Source organism: Pinus tabuliformis, chromosome 3_2 (genome assembly GCF_031772625.1).
Source record: "Pinus tabuliformis cultivar Carrire ecotype Pingquan chromosome 3_2, CPIR1, whole genome shotgun sequence".
Lineage (NCBI taxonomy): Eukaryota > Viridiplantae > Streptophyta > Pinopsida > Pinales > Pinaceae > Pinus > Pinus tabuliformis.
The window spans coordinates 846,571,085-846,595,077 of NC_142302.1; the positions used below are offsets into that span (position 1 = coordinate 846,571,085).

At 35.2% G+C, this 23,993-nt stretch overlaps 1 pseudogene; it reads right to left on the reverse strand.

Moving 5' to 3' along the window:
- Window positions 1–1,007: 1,007 nt before the first annotated feature.
- Window positions 1,008–21,171, reverse strand: LOC149183308 (transcription factor TGA2.2 pseudogene; annotated as a pseudogene).
- Between the last annotated feature and the right edge of the window lie 2,822 nt (window positions 21,172–23,993).

Below are 23,993 nucleotides of genomic sequence, written 5' to 3' on the forward strand. Positions count from 1 at the left end.
ACCACCTATGGACACCTAATCCTCAATGGATTGGTGTGGAATGTGAATAGCCACCAGAGTCCAAGAGACCACTTGGAATATGAATCCAAGGGTCACACCATGTACTATAAATGTATATCATGTCAATAATATATGGAATCTAAGGCTATAATTTCATATAGTTGTTTGCATTCCATGTGAGTTTAACATGGTATCAGAGCTGCAGGAGAATTCTGGCCCTGCTCTAATTTGCACCACTTGTTTTGTGGACTCTCTAAAAGTCAGTTTTGCCATCTTGCATGTCATAACTGCCACTACTATTCTTGCTGCACGCTGTCACCACTGCCCCTTGAAGGAACCGTTACAACCTTTCTGCGTATTGTTGTCACTGGTATATTCCTAACTATAACATTCAATTTTTTTCAGTTATGGCAGGCTAGTGTTGTAGTGTAAGGCACAAGGAAATCGCATTATTAATGGTTGTGGGAGACCGAACGTTACTTCTTTTGCTGCGACTGGACTGCTTTGGCACGTTCAGCTGCTCGTTCCGCATATCAACTTGATATTTGAAGATGTGAGGGCATAAGATACATTTGTACTGATCCAATCTGAATGGGCATAGAAAAAGCGAGCGCCCGAATAATATAATAGATTTCTGCTTGATTTGGTACAAAGAAATTCAAAACTCGAGGGATCTATTATCACGTTTAATATTCAATATAATTCTTGGTTCCCATATTTAGAGATACATCAACCGTTCATGGGATTGTAGTCAATTCACATTTACAAGTAACAGTGATCCTGGCACCTAGAAAAGTAATTCTCCTACTTGATAAGATCTGTGGGTGTTGCAATGACTTGATAATTTCATAATTATCTGTAAACAAATTAATCAAAAATAGGATTTTGGGAAAAGTGAAATTCCCAATGTCTAATGCTGATGTTGTCAAAGATCATAAAGTGGAGAAATATTTCGCAGATGAATTTGTCATCGTCCTTGCGGCAGAAGATCTTCCATTGAGTAGGCACTACTCTCGTGGGTGAGCACACCACAGGGAGCTCAATGCTCGAAGTTGATTAAAGTATTCCCCAGTGGCGAGAAAGCATCTTGCAGCTTGGCGAATGGTGAGTATTCAGTGAAGTTGGTGCAGTGTCTGTTGTCTCAAATTGTCTGCCTAGCGCACAAATCCCTCTAGGTTGGCGAGTTTTCCCATGGGGATGGCCATTTATTCCATGTAATTCCCGAGGTTTGAAGTTGAGGTTAGAGATCCAGATATTATGGTTTCTGATAGAGATTGTTGGAGAGTCTCCATTCCTTGTAGAAGAGCCTCTTTAGCTTGTTATGAAGACTGTTGTAAGTTACAAATGCCCACAAACTGCAGCTTTGTCAAGGGCTCCAGCTGAGGAACCAGGATCTTGAGAAATTTCGATGGATGGAATCTTCCCATCCACATGAAACACCACACTATAGGCATTTCCCACATCCCTCAAACCAGGTGGAACAAATCTGTCTTGGCTGCAATGTTCTTCAACTAGAATATTTCGTCATAGTGGTGTAGGCAGTTGTCTAGCAGCAGGTGTAGATCGTTGTCTCATATGTGGGCCTGCAATGTTGCTCTCAGCTCACACATTCGGCCATGATGTTCCTCTAGCCACCGTGAATATTCCATGTCATAAATAGCAGCACCTGGACTCAAGCTTGGGTGACCTTGATCAACAATGAATCCCGCCCCAAGGAAAACACCCTGTGTTCTTGCTCATTGAAGATCTTGCTCAAGCTGACTGAGCTTCATGCGGCTAGACTCTAACTGCTGGACATAAGCCTTCTTTCTCAGTATACTTTTCTTTGCTACTTCTCTATTTTGGGCAAGATGCCTCAATGTATTAGCATCGAGTGTCTTGGATGCAACCTCATGTTCAGAGCTGGATGTTGGGGCTCTGTGATATCAAACTGATGTTTTTTCCCTCATATCCAGGTTAGCTTGTCTCATGATTTGCATCATTTTTAATGTTGTTTCTTGAAAGCGGGATGTTGGATATCCATGATTATGGTTTGAGTAAAATGAGTTATGCTTGTCATCCCTTTATATAATGGAAAATGGTGTGATATTGTAGCTTATGGACTCAAAGCATCGATGATCCACAAGAGATATAATGTCATCAAAACCCTTAGTTTCCTTGTTTTGATGGGTTGATTTTGTATATATGAATTCTCTGCTTCTGAGTTGTTGCCATAGAAAAGTTAATCCTAATCGTTGCTCCAAAGCCTACCATCAAGGCTTCATATTGTGTGTAGAAGAAGATAGTGCATAATTGTTAGAGAAGACTTTGGTATATAGTGATACAATTGAAGCTCACAATCTTTATTTGCCACCTGTTAAGAAAAATGGCTAAGCTTGAAAGAATATTAGAGTTATTGAAAACTCTAATCAGGTCCACTGCTAATAGCACAGTCAAAATTAGTAAAGGGTCTCTTTTCGACATTCAAACCTGTATGCAAAATGCACATGAAAAGATAGAATTTCTGTAGCTTGAATCACAACAGTAGCAGGAAGAATTAAAGTAATGGAGTCATCATTCTGAACCTGTTTCTGTTCAGAACATTGAAATAAACTCCCATAAATAACAAGTCAATCATGTTAGAGTTGATTCAGATCCAGTGCAAAATGAAGCAACAATTGTACATGCAGATGCAGAAATTCAGCCTGCACTTTCCAAGTCGGTCATCAAACCTTGGGAAGAGATTGTCCATAATAAGCGCAGAACATGTCTTGGATATGATAAGGAGGTTTCCTTTCATATTCTGGATTACTCAAAGCCCATTCAGTTTTAGAGTGCTGGATGCCTTCATGACAATTCATCTTCAGCTGTTCCAAATTCCGCTCCTCTTCCATAGCAACAACAACAAATTGTTAAATGCCAACATTGTGACCGAGTTGGCCATGTGAAAGATCACTATTTTGATCTTCATCCGTGCAAGCATTGTGATCATCATACCCATTCTTCACACAGATGCTTCAAAAACAAACATCCTGCAAGAACAAATATTCATCTTGGATGGATCGCTTCTTGGCAATGGGCTTCAATGACCAAGAAGATATTTCTCTCATATAACAAGGTTTGTTCTCGAATATTAAAAAGTCTTGCAGCTGATATCTCTTCATCTTCTCACCTTTTATCTGACAAGGGGGGAAGAGATGGTCATCTACAAGCTTCAAAGCCACATCAAGCGAGCTTGAGCCCAACTCGCCATACCAGATTCAGAGTTGTTGCCAGAGACAAAGATGCCACTAACCATTCCTTCGGTTGATGATTAGCCTTAAACCATCTATGCGGGGTTGAGACATATCTTCAAAGAATTGGGGACACTTCCTCTAGCAGAAGACTTCAACTTCTTGCCAGTTTTGGAAGAGTTCCAGGAATTGCATTAAGCATTCTTGAGTTGGTGGTCATCCTTAAACCATCACAGGTTGAGACCTCCCTTTTCAGGTTGGGGTTCTTCCTTTTTTATGCAGGGTGAGACCTCCCATTCAAGGCTGAAGGTTTCCCTCTTCAAAACATCAGGAGCACTTCCTCTAGCAGAAGACCTCAACTTCATGCCAGATTTGGAAGAATTCCGGAAACTGCACCAAGTGTTCCAGTGTTGGTAGTCATCCTTAAACGACCCCCCTTATACCAACATTTCAGAGAGCACATTCAACCTAGTGCTACCATGCATTTTTGCACATTTTGTATTACAACTCTCTTCTTGGACTCATACATACCCCTTCGGTTTAGGGGGGGAATGTTGGACACCTAATCCTCTATGGGTTGGTGTGGAATGTTGGACACTTAATCCTCTATGGGTTGGTGTGGAATGTGAACAGCCATCGGAGTCCAAGAGACCACTTGAATATGAATCCAAGGGTCACACCACGTACTATAAATGTATATCATGTCGATAATATATGGAATCTAAAGCTTATCTTACATATAGTTGTTTGAATTCCATGTGAGTTTAAAACTTAGGCACATAGTTATATTGATTCAATGAAACATGTAAAGAATATTCATTTGAAACAAAGCGCTAGAGAGAATTTCCAATACAAATGTCTATAGAAATTGCTCTTTAAATCATTCCACTTATGATATATCTTTAGGAGGTCAATAGAGAAAATATGAATATGCACAAGAAAGATGGCAGTTGAGATTGCTAATTGGTGCTTAAGAGTTTCACTAGGAAAGAAAATTTGGTCAAGATGATTTATGTTAGATCAGATTTCTAGTGATTAATAGCAATAGACCAATAGAAAGGGTTTTTTAGAGAAACCCTTCTAGTGGAGTTTACAAATAAAAATTAAATACCCCTAAGTTAACAATGAGGGTAAAAATTCATAATAATTTTACAAATATTCTAGCATGAAAAATGTTCTCCAAAAAGTAAATTTCACTTTCCTCAAACCTCAAAATATCAATGGGAGAAAACTTTATAATGATTTTATAATAATTAAAATAATATTTTTTCTCCTAAAATGAAATTTGACTTTTCCAAAAAATTTAAGTCCAAAGTATATATGGAAGCATGCAAAAACATGTGGAGCTTAGAAAATAAAAAATTGAACTTGAACGTTGAAATCCCACTTATTAATTCTTCAAGGGTCAACTTTAGAAAACTTGGCTTAGTTATGGAGATCTCTCGCTTCACGAAATTTCTTGCAATCGAAGACGAAATCCAAAAAATCTCATGGTTTATGAGAAAATGGATTCAAAGGTTCACGACTGCCTCCAAAAACTCTCAGAAGATTTTATAAGCCATGGAAATGATAGATCTACTCATGGAATTACTTGCGGTTGAGAAGAAAATGCTCGGAAAAATTCAACAACCTTCAAAGAGAAATTGATCCTCCCTAAAAACAATTTGAAGAACGACCTCCAACAAAAAAAAGACAAGATTGATCTGCAGGTTTAATAACTCATGGATTTGCTTGCGTCAAAGAAAAAAGGGCTCATAAATGTTTGCAGCTAGCTCAAAGAAAAAATCGATTTCTCCTTGGAAATTTTATGAATGAAAGGCCCTTAGAAGGAAATAAATTTAAATCAAGGAGAAACCCTCAATTTATTACGACACTAGAAAGAGAAGCTTCCTACGACCCTCTTAATTTTTTTGTAAATAAATTTTAGACCTTAAAGGGTTTGCAGATTAGAGAAAGGAAACTCTAGGCTCTTGTACCAGAGGAAAATTCTTTTATAATAGCCCCTTTGGCCCTGGAGAAGAATAACACTCTAGAAACTTGCGGTTTTGAGGGAAGAAAACCTCAAACCTTTGCATTTACTTTCCAAAATTTGTGTGAGTTAGGACCTTAATCCCAAGTTCTGAAGTATCTTTCGATTTGATTGATTTCCTGTAATAAATGTCAGGGTATCATATGAAAGCTTCAGCCCAAGACAGAGAGGGCCCAAAAACCCTTATGACCCACCAAATAACCTCAACAATCTCCTGTGGTAAAGACCTGAATGTTGGGAAATTTAACACAATTTTCAAAGATTTAAACGATTCGATTTGGAACATTTGAATTTTTGTAGAACACTTCAAATCTCCTTGAGTTTCACTTCATCAACAAAACAAAAACTAACACCCTTTTATTTATGGAGATCACAAAGTTATTTACTAATATATACAAAAAAGTTATAAACATAAAAGATTAAATAATTATATATACAAAGTTTAACAAATATTTTCAAAATAATCTACAAATCTAAACTATGGGTATGAGGACACCTCCGCCCATAAATCAGATCGAGTAGCTCTAGAGATAGAAAACAGATCAATTAAAGCTCTATAGTTTATAATTTTTTTTTGGAGATAAATAATTTAAAAGAGGTAGTAGCTTAGAAACACTCGGTAGAAAAATATATCGTTAGATAAATCCTGAGGCTTCAATCAAGTAGGCTCTTCAAAAATTATTCTTTGAGAGTCGGTTGGTCCAATCGAGGAATATCCCCAAATTCTCAATTAAAATCTTAGAGATCTTCTCCAAACATAGATCAACCATCAAACCAAGTAGAGAAATAGAATAACAATAAAATTATGAAGAAATAGAGATACCTACTAATTCAATCAAAATTAAAAATGTTACCCTAGATCCAACAAACTGAATAAGATACTTGCATTCAGATTATTATAGAGAGCTATTGATTTGAGATTTTCAAATAATATTTGCAGAAATTAAAATGATGTTACCATGGATTCATGAAGAGGAACACCACCGCAAGTTGAAACCTCAAAGACTTTTTCATTTATTCTAGAAAATATACAAGAGAGCTTGAGAGCTTAGTACACGATTGAAAGATTGGATGAAGAATATACTGACACCGACCTCTAATTTATAGATAAATTCTCCAACGGCTAGTTCGTTTGATCCTCGTCAAAGTAATCTCGACCATTGAAAAAGATTTGATTATCTTTTAATTTTGTCCATCGAAATTATTTATTTTTTGAGGAATTTCGATTTTTTCATTTAATTCCTTTTTAATTAACTCAAAAATAATAATCTTGAGTTAATTACCTCAAAAAATTGACTTTGACTTAACTACCAAGGTCTGAGATTTCTTAAAATTTTCAATATTCCCTTGGCCGAGGACTTTTAAAAATTTAATTTTTTAAGACCCACGAATTTTGCCTTTGGAGAATTTAAATTTTTCTAGGACATAAAATTAATTAAATATCAAGCTTAGGATTTTTAATTTAATTTGGCGAGAAAAATTAATTAATTGACTTATGAGGGGATTAATTATTTTTCCAACCCTCTAATACTTAGCCATGGTGTCTAATTATGAGGGACCATGCACTAAATATTTTTTACATCAAGATTTTACATTTTAATACATGAAGGGGGAAAACCTGTTCATTATAGACCCTAAAAAAATATCCATTTCTGCGACACAAAATATAATCCAATAGACCAAGTGACTTGTAAAATAATCTAGCCAATTAGCTAGGATTATTCTCAAATCACTTTTACATAAACTCGATCTAAAACACTAGGACTTGCCTAAGATCTTAGCGACAAAATCCACTCTAGATTTGGGGTGAGAGTGGAGGGAAAAACTTTTCCAATCATTTGTTTCTAGAGACAGATGGATTAGTGAAAAAAAAACCCGCCTAGAATGGAGATCATCACCAAAACCATAGGTTTACCTAAGCTGTTACATATAGACGTGGACATACTGAGATTATTTACATTTTACATATGTAGAATGGGCTGACATATTCATAAAAATGTCGGCTGATGATGAATTCTAAATGGCACAGACACTCGAACATGATGAATCCCTTTTGCGAAAAAGGGGTGTACTGCTATATGGTCATTGACACAGTGTGGTTAACATCTGGCTCTACTTTGGGACACGTTGCTTCATTGGAGGAACGTGAGAATCCAGAATTTGCATCCAAGCAACACATAAGATTAAATAAGTAGCGTGCACCCAAAATTCATCATATAACATTAAACACATGAAAATAGAAGCTCTTTATTTATTAGTTATTCTACTAACATGAAAATATAAACTTAATCTAATTACAAAGTGAAAATACTGAAATAATAGGGTATAAGGTTAAAGATACAATACAAAGGATGCCTTGTGGCATTAGATGTGTTCAATATAGTGCATACTAAGAATTTTCTTGCTTTTAGGCAAATTTGTGGGTTGTTTTTCAGGTGTGCCATGTCCAACATTGCATACGGTAGGACTTTTTCTTATTCGAAAATCAAGCTTCTCACGACCATCAGATGCATCAAACTACTTCCATATTCTTCTTTTTCACTTCAGGCTTTTCTTTGTGGCAGGCTGTATCGCCGATGATGTGGAACATTTTTCTTAAGAACTTTTGGACGAAGTATTTAAGATATTTGTGACATGCCTCTCTTCATTCTGCATCTGTTCTGTGATAAATGATGGATCAATTTCACAAGTGTTATGAGTTATAACTTGATCCTTTTCAATTTCTTCTTTGATCATGTCATCCTCAGCTAAATCTTCATTAATGGGGTCAACCACTTTCTCAGGATATTCACAACAAGACAAGACCTACTTTAATGGATTGGGAGAGTTATGATCTGTTGAAAGCTCCTTGATTTTCTGCCATCTATCATCTGGATCAGATTGAAACTTCTATACTTGTGATTTCCTTTCTTCCAACCTCTTATGTATGGAACTCATTTCTCTGACATGCCTTACTATTAATTTTGCTTGATTAAGTTGAGTTTTCACGAATCTGTCTTGCAGAGTGATATGATTGGCTTCCATAGTTTTGATTTCCCAAGTGTGCTTTGCTTCCATTGCAATCATATGATTCTTAATAATGGACATCTGATTAGAATGATTAACTTCCATTATCTTTAATCTGTTTTCGATGGTATCCATTTCTTCCATATTTATAACACATGGTGCTTGTTTTTTTCTCTATAGCCAATAGTCTATTCTGAAGAGATATTTGACCAACTTCCATGTCCTTCATAATTTTATCATTCTCCGCTTTCATGCCCATGAAGCAATTTTTCATATAGTTTACCTATTTCTTATGATTTTGTTGCATGGTAGCTAACTGATTGTTGTGATCAAATCCCATGATGTCCATTTATTCATCATGTCTTTCTTCCATGGTAGTCATTTGATTGGAGTGGTTGAATTCCATGATCGTTATCTTTTCCTCTAAGGCTAATAACTTGTTCAGTATAGAATCAATTTTCTTGGCATGATCAGTAGTTAATTTAACTGTATGTCTTTAACAATTTGAATCAATTCCTTAACAAGATGCTTATCGTTGTCAACACTGATTTGACAACTTGTTTATGCTTCTTCACTATCATGGATTTGTCTTGCAATGGTACTAGTGGATTCATAATGAGAATTGTCTTGAAATATTCTGTTGATAGTTGAGTTCTTTACAAGATCACTTTCACTCTTTTGCATAGTACTAGGGGCACAAGGCGAGCCACCTTGTTTCATATATCTATCCTTAAAAGCATCGATGATATATTATAAAGAAGTGAAAGAATCCTTAGGACAATTACGAAACCAATTCATAGCATTACCTTCTAAAGAAAAGGCGAAGAGACGTATCTTGACATCTTCATGATTATATTATGAAGGAAGACAATATCTCGTTATTATATGAGTAACCTTGAAGAGATGCTTTCCAACAATGGCTGAATCACCACCCGAGAACAAATGCAATTTATGAATGGCGTCTTCCGCCATATCATGAAGAGTATCCATGATGACTTACTTAAAGGGGGGAAAGGGAACATCCAAATGGATGCTAGAGAGATAGATCTTTGATCAAGAAAATAAAAAAGCCCCACAAGAAGTGAGCTTCTAACAAAAATTCTTGTAAGAAATAAAAGAAATGGAGTTGCCACTTGAGAATGAATCTAGCATTAAGATGCCAAAGGCAGAAACTGAAAGGTCAGTCAAGGGAAACAAATCGATATAAGGGAGGGATTCTTGTCTAGGAGTACATGGATGAATAAGTGGAGTCGCCACCGAAACAAGAAATCAACCGAAATGTTTAGGTGCTAAAGCTACAGATGAAAGGATTAGTGAGATGACGAAAGATACGATAATGAAAAGATGAAGAGATGAAAATGTGGCGGTGATGGGACAAAAAATGATGAGAGATTGAAAAAATGAATGAGATGAATGTCGTAAATACCGCAACAATGTCTCAGATTGGGGTCTGTCACCCTAATCCCCAATCTCTCCATTTAATTTGTCTCCCAACAATATGCTAAGGTGGGTAGACCCTACGAAAATGGAATGAAGGAGACTAGTTGGGAACCAACCAGTTTGAGATACACAGTTAAACAACCAAGTACTTGATTAAGATTTAGCAAGACTTATAGGATTCAATTAGATTTATATGATTGATACTAGTGCCTTATGGAGTCAACTATCTTGCTAAGAAATTTAGGACCAAGTATATGATGAACAACTGTTGTTAAGGAAAATGTTTTTATGATGAAAAGAGATGCAAAATGTGACTAGCAAAGGGATGAGTGAGTAGTCTTGAGGTAAGATCGTTTAAGACTCAAGTACTTAGTATTGATTAATTTTATGACAAGAGTACTTAAGGGAATAAAGAGACAATCTTATACAAGACACAGGTAAATATAATTACGAGAATAACGATGTAATATTGCAAGGAAAATGTAATGCCCACAAGGATTAATATGCCACAAGAAGTAGAAAGTTAGAAAGATGAGGTGCAAATATTAATGCAATTCTTCAAATGACATACAATCCTACCAAGATGCTTCAAAGGATATCAAACCACCTATGATCACTATTACTTAGGCACAAGGTTATAATGATTCAATGAAACATGTAAAGAATATTCATTTGAAACAAAGCACTATAGAGAATTAACAATACAAATGTCTATAGAAAATTCTCTTTAAATCATTCCACTTATGATATATCATTAGGAGGTCAATAGAGAAAATATGAATAAGCACAAGAAAGATGGCAATTGAGATTGCTAATTGGTGCTTAAGAGTTTGACTAGGAAAGAAAATTCAGTCAAGATGATTTATGTTAGATTAGATTTCTAGTGATTAATAACAATAGACCAAGAGAAAGGGTTTAAAAAAAAAACTTCTAATGGGGTTTACAAATAAAAATTGAATACCCCTAAGTTAACAATGGGGGAAAAATTCATAATAATTTTACAAATATTCTAACATGAAAGATGTTCTCCAAAAAGTAAATTTCACTTTACTCAAACCTCAAAATATCAATGGGAGAAAACTTTATAATGATTTTACAATAATTAAATTAATAAAACTTTCTCCTAAAATGAAATTTGACTTTTCCAAGAAATTTAAGTCCAAAGCCTATGTGGAAGCATGCAAAAATAAATGTGGAGCTTAAAAAACAAAGATTAAACTTAAAAACTGAAATCCCACTTATTAATTCTTCAAGGGCCACATTATTAATTCTTCAAGGGTCAACTTTAGAAAATTTGGCTTAGTTATGGAGATCTCCCACTTCACGAAATTGCTTGCAATCAAAGACGAAATCCAAAAAATCTCACGGTTTATGAGAAAATGGCTTCAAAGGTTCACGACTGCCTCCAAAAACCCTTGGAAGATTTTAGAAGACACGAAAATGCCAGATCTACTCATATAATTACTCGTGGCAAAGAAGAAATGACCGGAAAAGGTCAACAACCTTCCAAGAAAAATCTATCCTACCTAAAAAAAATTGAAGAAGGACCTCGAGCAAAAAAAGACAAAGTCGATCTGCAGGTTTAGCAACTCATGGATTTTCTTACATCCAAGAAAAAAATGGCTCATAAATGTCTGTGACTAACTTAAAGAAAAAATCGATTTCTCCTTGGAAATTTTATGAATGAAAGGCTCTCAAATGGAAATAAGATTTAAATCGAGGAGAAACCCTCAATTTATTACGACACTGGAAAGAGAAGCTTCCTACGACCCTCTTAAATTTTGAATAAATAAATTTTAGACCTCAAAGGGTTTGCGGGTCAGAGAAAGGAAACTTGAGGCTCTCGGACTAGAGGAAAATTATTTATAATAGCCCCTTTGGCCCTGGGGAAGAATAACACTATAGGAACTTGCGTTTTGAGGGAAGAAAACCTCAAACCCTTGTGTTTACTTTCCAAAATTTGTGTGAGTTATGACCTTAATCCCAAGCTCTAAAGTATCTTTCAATTTGATTGATTTCCTGTAATAAATGCAAAGGTATCATAGGAGAGCTTCAGCCCAAGGAAGAAATAGCCCCAAAACCCTTATGACCCACAAAATAACCTCAAGCAACTCCCGCAATCAAGACCAGAATGCTGGGAAATTTAACACAATTTTCAAAGATTTAAAAGATCAGATTTGGAACATTTGAATTTTCGTAGAACACTTCAGATCTCCCCGAGTTTCACTTCATCAACAAAACAAAAACTAACACCCTTTTATTTATGGAGATCACAAAGGTATTCACTAATATATACAAAAAAGTTATAAACATAAAAGATTAAATATATATGTTTACAAAGTTTAACAAATATTTTCAAAATAATCTACAAATCTAATTTATAGATATGAGGACACCTCTACCCGTATATCGGATCGAGTAGCTCTAGAGATAGCAAATAGATCATTTAAATCTCTAAAAGTAAATTTATTATTATTATTATTATTTTTATTATTTTTTTGAGATAAATAATTTAGATGAGGTATTAGTGGAGAAACATCCCGCATAAAAATAGATCGTTAGATAAATCCTAAGGCTTCAATCAAGTAGGCTCTTCAAAAATTATGCTTTGAGAGTTGACTAGTCCTACTAAGGACTATCCTGAAACGCTCAATTAAAACCTTAGAGATCTTCTGCAAACACTAGATCAACCATCAAACCAAGTAGACAAATATAATAACAATAAAATTTTGAAGAAATATAGATACCTACTAATTCAATCAAAATTAAAAATGTTACGCTAGATCCAACAAACTGAATAAGATACTTGTATTTAGATTATTCTAAGAGAGCTATTGATTTGAGATTTTCAAATAATATTTGCAGAAAATAAAATGATTTTACCATAGATTCATGAAGAGGAACACCACCGCAAGTTGAAACCCCAAAGACTTTTGCATTTATTCCAGAAAATATACAAGAGGGCTTGAGAGCTTAGTACACGATTCAAAGATCAGATGAAAAATAGGCTGATACAGAGCTCTAATTTATAGATAAATTATCCAATGGCTAGTTCGCTTGATACCCCTCAAAGTAATCTCGACCGTTGAAAAAGATTTGATTATCTTTTAATCTCGTCTGTCGAAATTATTTATTCTTTGAGGAATTTTGATTTTTTCATTTAATTCCTTTTTAATTAACTCAAAAATAATAATTTTGAGTTAATTACCTCAAAAAATTGAGTTTGACTTAACTACCAAGGTCCAAGGGCCCAAGATTTCTTAAAATTTTCAATATTCCCTTGCCCCGAGACCTTTAAAATTTTATTTTTTTTAAGACCCATAAATTTTGCCTTTGGAGAATTTAAATTTACCTAGGACATAAAATAAATTAAATATATGGTTTAAGATTTTTAATCTAATTTGGCTAGAAAATTTAATTAATTGAGTTATGAGGGGATTGATTATTTTTCAAACCCTCTAATACTTAGCCATGGTGTCTAATTATGAGGGACCATGCACTAAATATTTTTTACATCAATATTTTACATTTTAATACATGAAGGGGAAACCCATTCGTTATAGACCCTAAAAAATACCTGTTTTTGTGACACAAAATAAAATCTAGTAGATCAAATGACTTGTAAAATAATCTAGCCAATTATCTAGGATAATTCTCAAATCACTTTTACATAGACTCGATCTAAAACACTAGGACTCGCCTAAGATCTTAGCGACAAAATCCACTCTAGCTTTGGGGTAAGAGTGGAGGGAAAAACTCCGTCTATCATTTATGTCTAGAGACACAGATGAATCAGTGAGACAAAAAACCTCCTAGAATGGAAATCGTCACCAAAACCACAGGTTTACCTAGGTTGTTACATACAGATGCGGTCATACTAAGATTATTTACATTTTATATATGCAGAATGGGTTGGAATGGGATGACATATTCATAAAATTGCCAGCTGATGATGAAGTTTGAAAGGCACGGACACTCGAACACGATGGATCCTTTTTGCGAAGAAAGGGGTGTACTGCTATGGGTTCATTGACACAAAGTGGTCAACATATTTTATTTGTTGTAATGCTTCTCCAATTTCATTTGACAGTTTAAATTTATGATATTCACTTAATTCCATGATTTCAGGACTTAAACTTGATGGTAGATTGTGTAGCGGATAACGTCAAAGGGCTCAAATGGATCCAATTTCACTGAAGCGACAAAACATGTAGCTTGTTGTGCTTTTAAAATGTAAAATGCACAAATGTATTGTAAGTAATATTTTTATTAATAATATGATAGTACAAGGATGATTGAATGTTACAATGGGGGCCCAGTTATATACCTAGGCAGGTGGCCCTTCATGACTGGACATGTCTTTTTAAAATATAACTATGATTATTTATTATTATTATTATTATTTTTTTGCATGATTTAATTTTATTTAAATTATATTCATAACATGCACTAGTATTGCATGACCCCCTTTATTTAGGTAGGCAGTCACCTCCTTAGATCATTTACATTATTAGTGAGGTTAAATATAACTACAAAGAGTACAAGACATGTCCAACAATCACCTCTTTCTTTCTCTAGCCTTATCCTAACATTGTTTCTTCTCACATTTTGACGTCACTAGTTTTACCTTAGCATTTTACGTCTCGTCTCTCACCTTTTCTAGTTCTCCTCTAGCATTTCCCCCTTCCATTGTTGATAGTATTGTCCTAACTTTGTTACCTCTCACCTCCTTCCTTCACTAGTTCTACCCTAGCATTGTGTCCTCTCACCTCTTTCTTTTGTTAAATCTTCTCTATCATTGCTAGCTCTATCTTTCTCTATATAAAACCCTAATATAAATCATATCCATATAAAAACCTCTTGCAATTTTATTTGTTAACAATAACTAGTAAATTTGTATTGATAAAATCTATGCAAATTCATGTAACAAAGATACAAGGAATGTTTGATTTATAGATTCAAAATAGAAATAGACAACAAAACAAAAAAGTCGCCCTCCCATCAAAATGATAAAAGGGAGAGATTGAATTCCAAGCTTTCCAAAACTAGATCTTCCTAAATCTTGAGTACAATAGTGGATTCTTATAAATTGCTTGCACAAAATGATACAAAATAGAGCATTATCAAGGACTGATCAAGATGCACTCCCCATTAAAACCAAGGGAGTCAAGAGTTTGTTGGGAACCAAATTTTCTCTCTTTGTGGTATTTTCTACCTTTTGTTAGTGGAGGGAAGTAGCATGAATTTTTCTTTAACATTTCTATAAAGGAAGGAGAGAAGGGGGCATTTTCATCCTCCTCTTTCTCCTTTTATTCCTCTAAATCTTCTTTTTCTAAAATTAGGACCTTATATTGCAAAATTTCTGGAGTTGCATTAATGGGGATAAAATCCTCTTTTGAAGGAGTTTGTGCTCTCTAAATGCATTTGCACTAATGTTGGCCTATCACAATTGAGCTTTACATGATATCCAAATTGATCCAAGCTTTTCTTATGAAAGTATTTTTTGACATGTTCCTATTTTTCTTCCATATGTGATTGCAGGGTTCCAAATCTATAATTGGAGGTGGTAGTGGGTCAATATTTGGAATTATTTTTAGATTTAGGCTTGATGGTAGGCCGAGACCCCCTTGGGGGATGTCTCTTTTTCTTTCTTGCAACTTGTTTGATTGAGCCTTGTTCATCATTTTTATGATAAGTTGGATTCAACTTAGAAAATGTCAAAGATTCTTTAACGTTTGGACTTTTTTTTTCAAAGTCCCCATACTCATGGAAAGAGTTACATTTGGAAGGAACCTACTTATAATTAGGAGATTGAAGGTGACTTTAGCCCTCCAACTTAAGATGAATCACCTTAGGTAGTCCCTCATCAAAATCCATTTCCACACATAATCACCCTTAGGCTTTTCATGGGTTATATAATTACCTAGGTTGTCTCTAATAACTTTAAAAGTGCCAACACCCTTGAAGAAAATGGGAGAGTGTGATAAACAATGGCAGCAGAGATCTCCATGTTAGGGTTAAATTTAAGGGTCTAATGGGAAAGGAAAATTGCCCAAGAATCCATGAAATAGGGACCAAATCTGACATGAGGTCCCTAGCTTCAGTGATTTTAAAAATAAATATATAAAAACCTTTTCCATAATAAGACATAGCAATGGAATCATGATCACCCTTATAGGTTTTATCCCCATACAATTAATTGCTGCAAATTTTCTCTCTTTGTGGTATTTTCTACCTCTTGTTAGTGGAGGGGAGTAGTGTGAATTTTTCTTCAAGATTTATACAAAGGAAGGTGAGAAGGGGACATTTTCACACTCCTTTTGCTCCTTTATGCCTCTAAATCTTCGTTCTCTAAAACTAGGACCTTATCTTGTAAAGTTTCCATAATTACATTTGTAGGGATTACATCCTCTTTTGAAGGAGGTATGTTGCCTAATTTCATTTGCATTGATGTTAGCCTTGTTGGGCCACTAATTTATCATTATTATTATCACTTCTTAACATCAACTTCATCAACTTCATCCATTTCTATTGTTCTATTTATCACAATTCTTCATATAATTCCATTTCATAATTATTTATGCTCTTGTAGATAAGTAATACTTGTCCTCCTTTAATTTTAATAAATTGATGATTAGTATGCATGATTTTACTAATGATGGTTTATTAATGAATTTGTTATAACATCACTCACGATTTTAGCCTCCAATATCTTTTTCAGATTGCAAATTCGATCTTCAACTCATAATCAAATATTCCAACTCAAAAATTCTTTGGGATAAAAAGTGACGGTTTTGCGTTGGACATTTTGGGCAAATGAATATGAATCTTGAAAATTCAAGACACAGGTTTTGTGTAGAACAAATCAAATTAGATTTCTAATCAGTAGTTTTCCAAAATTCATTCTGGATTGAGATAAAAGCAAGGTTCTTCGGAGGACATTTTCGCAGATTTTCTATTGTGACCATTTTCCAAATTGCTCCAACTGCAATACCAGATTTGACTTGTTCTAGCTAAATCATGATGGAAGGATCTCTCAGATCTCATCTTTCTTATTGAGATTTTGTAGTCAATCTAAATTGTAAGGGAAATAATTTTGTAATCGGTTTGCTCTAAATTTCCCTATGTTGTTTGTGTATTTAAAAGACGCGAACCAGAGAGAAAAAGGAGATAACACATATGGAGAAGATTAGATATTGAAGGATCTTCCTTTCGTGTGTAACAACAGAACTTCAGTTTGTAATATTTTTATGAATCAATAAGAGTAGAAACATATCGTTAAATCGGTGAAGTCTATAAATCTCAACCACGACCTTGATTAGAGTGGGCCCACTCTTCCAATCAGGTGTTGTTGGATATAATTCGTCTGGATATGTATGATTTTCAATTGTATCGTTAATGATTTATGATTGTTGTTTCATTTCTTTACTGCTTTAATATCTTGTTGTTATTTCAGAATTGTTGTTACTTTAGATTGCTGTTACTTAGAGTTGGTGTTATTTAATTTAGTGTTACTCAAATTTTAAAACCCTTGGGCCTTTTATTTCGTAATTTCTCAATACTGGGTAAGGGAACATGTGGCTTGCATAGACCTTGCACGATAAGTTTGAAATAACTAGACGAACCCCGAATTGAAAAATAAATGTAAGAGGGATTGAATCTATAAACCTATATTAAGGCCCCAACATTTTGGCGCTGAAGCGGGGAGGCTATCAAGGCGCAAAAGTACAACCAATATTGACCATAGGAACCACTCTCTTGTCTTGGTCAGGTGAGGCTTTGCACCAAACCTTTTCTAGGGCCTGAGCATTAGATTGCTTTGTTTGTTTTTCTTTGTCTTTTGTAGGAGCCACTCTCTCATCCAAGCATTAGATTGCTTTGATTATTTTAATTTTCTGCCTTTTAATTGATTGTAGGAACCACTCTCTCTCCTGGTTAGGTGAGGCTTTGCACCAAAATTTTTCTAGGACCCGAGCATTAGAATACTTTGATTGTTTTAATTTTCTACCTTTTAATTGATCGTAGGAACCACTCCCTTGTCCTGGTCAGGCGAGGCTTTGCACCAAACCTTTTCCAAGATCCGAGCATTAGATTGTTTCGATTGTTTTAATTCTCTGCCTTTTTTACTGTAAAAACCCACTCTCTTGTCTTGGTCAGGCGAGGTTTGAACCAACCCTTTCACTAGGACCTGAGCATTAGATTCGTTTTGGTCGTTTTGATTTAATTCCACGTCTCTTAGATTGTATGAATAGGGAAACAAAACCAAGGGGTAGAGGAAGGTACCCTCAAAACTCACAGGTAGAGGTCAAGGAAGGAAGGATCAACACAATCTGGGACCCAGTCGAGATCAATAAGAACTTCATGATATGAAAAACTATGGGAAATCAAGACTGTGTTGAAGATTGGTTTTGCTTTGTCATTTGCTTGCAACATCACTCTATGCTTCAACAATTCTTGGCACCATCCTTAACGAGGAAGTTGGTCTCTCATATCATAATATTTATTAACAAGCATTTTTCAAATTTGGGTACGTGCATACTTGAGTTCTTATTTCGAAAATGGATCCACTATAAATACTCTTGTATGTAAGCATATTTTATTTTTCAAGGTAGAGTATGTTGGTGTATAAAATAAAATAAATAAGGAGATAAATAAATAAATTTTTGTATATGTAAAAATAATTGTTTTTGTTGCAACACGTTGCGAAAATTAACATCGGTGATAATATATATATATATATATATATATATTTTTTTTTTTCGAGGAAAAGAATCCGTAATTTCCATTAATTTCAGAAAATTACATGTTGTAGATGCTAAGCGCATATGCAGAAGTGTGGGCAATGCCACTTACAATAACTATACTTCAAGAGAAGTATATAGAAAAGCCCTCAGATAGGGCAACAAGAAAAAAGGTTATGAAAACCCCAATCTAGTCTGCGGACAGACCAGGAGGATAGCCATACCCATTTACAAACAAAAACAACATAAAAGTAGAACAGCTCCAGAGGAATGTGAAGAAGATTCAAATGGCCGCCAAGACAAGGAGGAGAGGCACGAAATGAGGTAGAGAGCAACAAGATAGCCACTCCTCCCCCACCCCCTCAAAACTCTCCTCCTAATACCGAAGAAACCATAGGAAGATGCCACCCATATATCTCAGCAGCCCGCAGAAAAAAAAACCAGAGACAACCATATGAAGCGGCACGAAACGATGCAGAGATAGACTCCACAGCCCAGTTCCCTCAACACTCCAGATAACTGTAGAGGTAAGCTTGCATTCGACCAAAAAAAGGACCAAAAGCCTCAGCAGGGGAAACTATCAGGTCCCAGCTAGAATAGAGGCGATCCGGGGGCAGAGGCGGCTAGGGCAGCCACCTCGCCCCCAAGAAGAGAAAAACTAGAGATCAGAAGCACTCCACACCCGCGCCGCGGCTCAGTTCCAAGAACGCCAAAGACCAAAAACCTTGGTATAGTCCGCCAAAACAGAGTAGCGCGGAGAGGCGAGCAGTATCCGCCGAGAACCAGGAAGTAAAAACCCACGCCGCCGCCTCCCGACTTAATGCACGAAGAAAGTCCCCGGGAACTCTTCAGATGATCTCAGAAAGCAGGAAGTGCGGACCTCCAAACCTGGAACGTCAAAGCCGAAGTCGAGAAAAAGGAATAGAGCCGCGCTATGGAACAACGGTTCGGTTCAGCAGGAAGGAGAGAAGGCCGAAGATGGCCCCGCCCAAGGCAGAGCAGGAACCGCAGAGCAGAGGCGGCCCTGCCGCCGCAGGCGCAACAACGGCAGTAGGTCAAAAAACCCTATCTCCTCCGCAGGCAGAGCGCAAGCCGACCTTCATCATCTTTAAGATTTGTAAATACTAATATATATATATATATATATTTAATGTATGTAGATGTATTATTTTGAAAATAACATTTCTACAACACTCATATTCATTTTGATCAGCGTTTTGGAAAAACTGCTTGATTATCATATCTTATGGCTTATGGGCTTGATGAATTTTCTGGAAAAACAATTGGGACAATCACGTTTCGAGGGACCAAATGAGAATATTTTAAAAAATTGTTTCTATCCTAAGTATCTCTTTATTTATACTTTGTAATACAATTTGAATCACTCAATTTGGATTTGAAACGAAAACATTATGACCAAAACATTGATATGATGTCTAATAGGAAACTTAGGAATAAAGTTGGGAAAATCAGTTTTTGGAGGCCTAAATGACTATATTTTGCAAATCTATTTCTATGGTATATTCTCCTATGAATCTAGTTTACAATGAAATTTGAATCACTCGATTTCAATACCGTATGAGAAATTTATGACCAAAATACCGACTGCTTGTTGTAAATCAACATTCTTAAAACTTTGTTTTTTCCGGTTGTTCATTAGCGTATTTGACTCATCAATTATTCTTGTATTCAAAAAATGTTTCTATTGGAGATATATAAATGAATATAATTTAATCTAAAATTTGAATAAGTTCAATACGTCATAAAATGAAAAATTTATGCTTAAAATATCAACTGTTGGTCTAAGTTGGGAAATCGAAAATGACTCTATTATGCAGGTTGTTATAAGTAAATATGACATATCATATCATGGAATTTTTAAAACTTGTTCCCATTGGTTATATCTATTTGAATTAACTTTCATTTTTCTTTGGAATCATTCAAATCAGATGAAAAACAAAGGAGTTATGATTAAAACATTGTTGGTTAATATGTCAACCATTGCTCTCCAACAGGTGATAAATGATTTTTGCTTTATTTATCCTTGTGTGGATTTGTTTTATAGAGTAACTACTTGTTATATTTTTCATATGTTTTGGATTAGAGAGTCTGATCACCTCCCTTCTTCCATGATTTCATGTTTTATTGCAGGTAGATGCTTGTTTTTGCAGGTCTGACAAGAATAAAGGAGGTCAATTTATGGACAAGTGTTTCTTGAAGGAAATGATAATGAAATAAGAGAATTTCATCCAAGCATCTATTAATAAATCTGATATCATATGATTTTGAGTCTTTCTAGGTGCCATGATCTATAAAAAATTGGATCGTAAGAGCTTGTTGAAAAAATGTTCTCGCTATTGTCCACCAACACGAAGTAAACAACATGAAGACTTTTCATCACTTAACTGATTGTTGTTACTTAGAGTTGGTGTTATTTAATTTTTTTTAATTGATTTGTAGAACTCTTGGACCTTGCATTTTGTAATTGCCCAATACTGGGTAGGGAGCCTGTGGCCTGCATATACCTTGCACGATAACCTTGAAGTAAATAGACAGGCCCTGGATTGACAAATAAATGTAAGAGGGATTGAATCTATAAACCTATATTAAGACCCCAACATTTCCTTTTCCCTTTTCCTGCTGTTACTCTAGTCACAACGCCCTTTTTCCCTTTCCCCGCTGCTACTCCAGTCGCAATGCCCTTTTTTCTCTTTCCTTGCTGCTTCTCTAGTCGCAACGTCATTTTTCTCTTTCCCTGCTGCTACTCTACTCGCAACGCCTTTTTTTCCCTTTCCTTGCTGCTAATCCAGTCACAACACCCTTTTTTCCCTTTCCCTGCTGCTACTCGAGTCGCAACACCCTTTTTATCTTTCCCTGTTGCTACTCCAATTCCACCACCATTTTTTCCCTTTCCCTGTTGCTACTCTAGTCGGAGCGCCCCTTTTTCTCTTTCCCTTCTGCTACTCCAGTCACAATGCCCCTTTTCCCTTTCCTTGCTGCGACTCCAGTCGCAATGCCCTTGTTCCCTTTCCCCGCTACTACTCTAGCCACAACACCCTTTTTTTCCTTTCATTGTTGTTACTCTATTCACAATTCCCTTTTTTCCTTTCCTTGTTGCTACTCCAGTCGCAACACCCTTTTTCCCTTTCCTTGCTGCTACTCCAGTCACAACACCCTTTTTCCCTTTCCCTGTTGCTACTCTAGTCACAACGCCCTTTTTTCCCTTTCCTTGTTGTTACCTCTGTCACAGTTGTTGTTACCTCTATCACAACTACTATTACCTAAGTCACAGTTGTTGTTACCTCAGTCACAACTATTTTTATTGGCCAATTTTCACATTTGATTCAACACATGTAGGTCTTTCCGATTTTTTCCCCTCCTTGGTGAATGGGAAATACTTTTAATGTTCTAGGTCCTCTTTGACATAATGATTGGGTAGTCAATTTATCTTTGTTTATCTATAAACATAATCTTATTTTTAAGGAATAATTATGCAAAGATGATTTCATCATGCCAACTTTCAACTTTCCTAATTTGTCAAGTCCCCGATCTTATAAAATTTATGATGATGACCAAAAAATTGTACTTAAATATTTCTATCGCTATCTAATGAACTGTTTCTAAACACCAATCTTAACAAAGCAAAATATATTTATCAACAGTCATTTGAAGGTTATTAGTTTTTTAGAAGAAAAATTACCCAAGTTGAAAATAGTTACTACAAAACTTTTTACGCCATCCCTAGCTCTTAAGGAGTTGACCTGCCACCCCATCTATTAAGTAATCTTTTGTTCATTAACAATAACCATAGTTGAATTTTAAACATAAATAGTCAACTAGAGGATATGAGGTCTCATCATGAGTTGACCTACCATGATCATAGCTCCTAATAAAGTGACATTACCACTACTAGTCACCAAGTTAGGGTAATGGCCTTCGGTCGTAAAATTGAGGGACAAGAGGTCTCATCACGATCCGACTTGTTCACTTTTGTTAGCTCCCGTGAATGGCATTGTTATTATCTGGTTACCAATACAGAATAATGATCTTCAGTATACATCTAAGTAAATTGAAACGATTTTGTAACTATGAACTTATTTCTAATAGATGGGACACTTGCATCTCATTGGGTTAAAAAGGCATCCCTGTCGAGGCTATGGATGCCTACTGGAAACAGTGGCCATGCCTATGGTATAGAAGTTAATTCAATATTATGATCTAGTTGGTTACCATGTTTTCTCAAAACTAGTTATTGATAAAGCCTACTGTTGCATAAATAAGGTTTGCTAGAACTCATGGTTCATGGGGTAATATTTAATCATTTCTTAGATGATGATGGTTATGGTTTATATCTATTATTGAGTTATAAATATTCACTTTACATGTCAGGGATGAAACTTTTAGGATATTTGATATTTGACATTTTGTATAATCTAATCTATCATTCCTTTATTCTACAAGTTTTATATCTTTAATCAAAGATAATTGCCTTGCCCAATCAGCCTTCATTTATTCGTAGCTTAACAACACTACTATTATTTTTGGGTAGGATAAAGAGGCCTAATTTTTATTTTTAATCCTAGGTAATTGGTCAGACCTTGAGAAGCAAAGACTGAGATAACTAATTCTCACAATTTTTGTGCTCATAAAAACCAAAGCTTATGGGTCTAGGGAATGCATCTTTTTCTCATCATTTTACCCTATTTTATATTCCCTTTTTATCCATTATTATCTCATGACATTCATAACATGATTATGTCACTTTTATATATAATGAGGTAATTGAGGTGATGAATTACTGATTGAGGCTACTCATGAGATGTGTTATAGAAATCTTGATGATAGGGAAACTAATCAGTTTGGGGGAAGGAAACCCTGCTACACTTTCTGATTACTTTCTTTCAGCTTGCATGGCTTCCACCTTTCGCATCACTTTCAACATCAACTCAACCTACATCAGCTTCAACAAATATTAGTCCATACATGCCATTCCACATTTTTACGGAGGTAAAACTTGAGGTAAAATAACATAAGTTTTTGATTTATTAAAAGTTTAGGAGAATGTCATGAAAAACCACTAAGCGTTATTCACTCATATTTTTCAACCATTATTTTCCCTTCTTTACCACTTCCCATTTTTTTTCTTCAGAGACACAAAAGCTTTCAGTTTGGGTTAGTGTTACTTTCATTAATTTATCTTGACCATTCCATTAATATTCTTTATCATCCTTCAATCTCCTTATTCATTCTCAAAATCTCCCTTATTCCATGTTGTTATACACCAAGCGATAATTTAAAACAACGATTGTAGCAACCACCTCAATTTGTTTTCTAGTGTATTGCATGAGGACATGCAACATGTTGAGTTTGGGGGAGGAGTTTCTATGCATGATGGATGTTTTCTCATTTATTCCTCATTTAAGGCATACAATTTCACTTTTATACAGTGCATAAATTGATTTGCGTATATCTTTAAAACTATCAACTAGATTCTTGTGATTTTTGGACAACAAGAAGGTATCATTAAAATGAACAAACCCAAAAAATTTCAAGCTAAACTAGTTT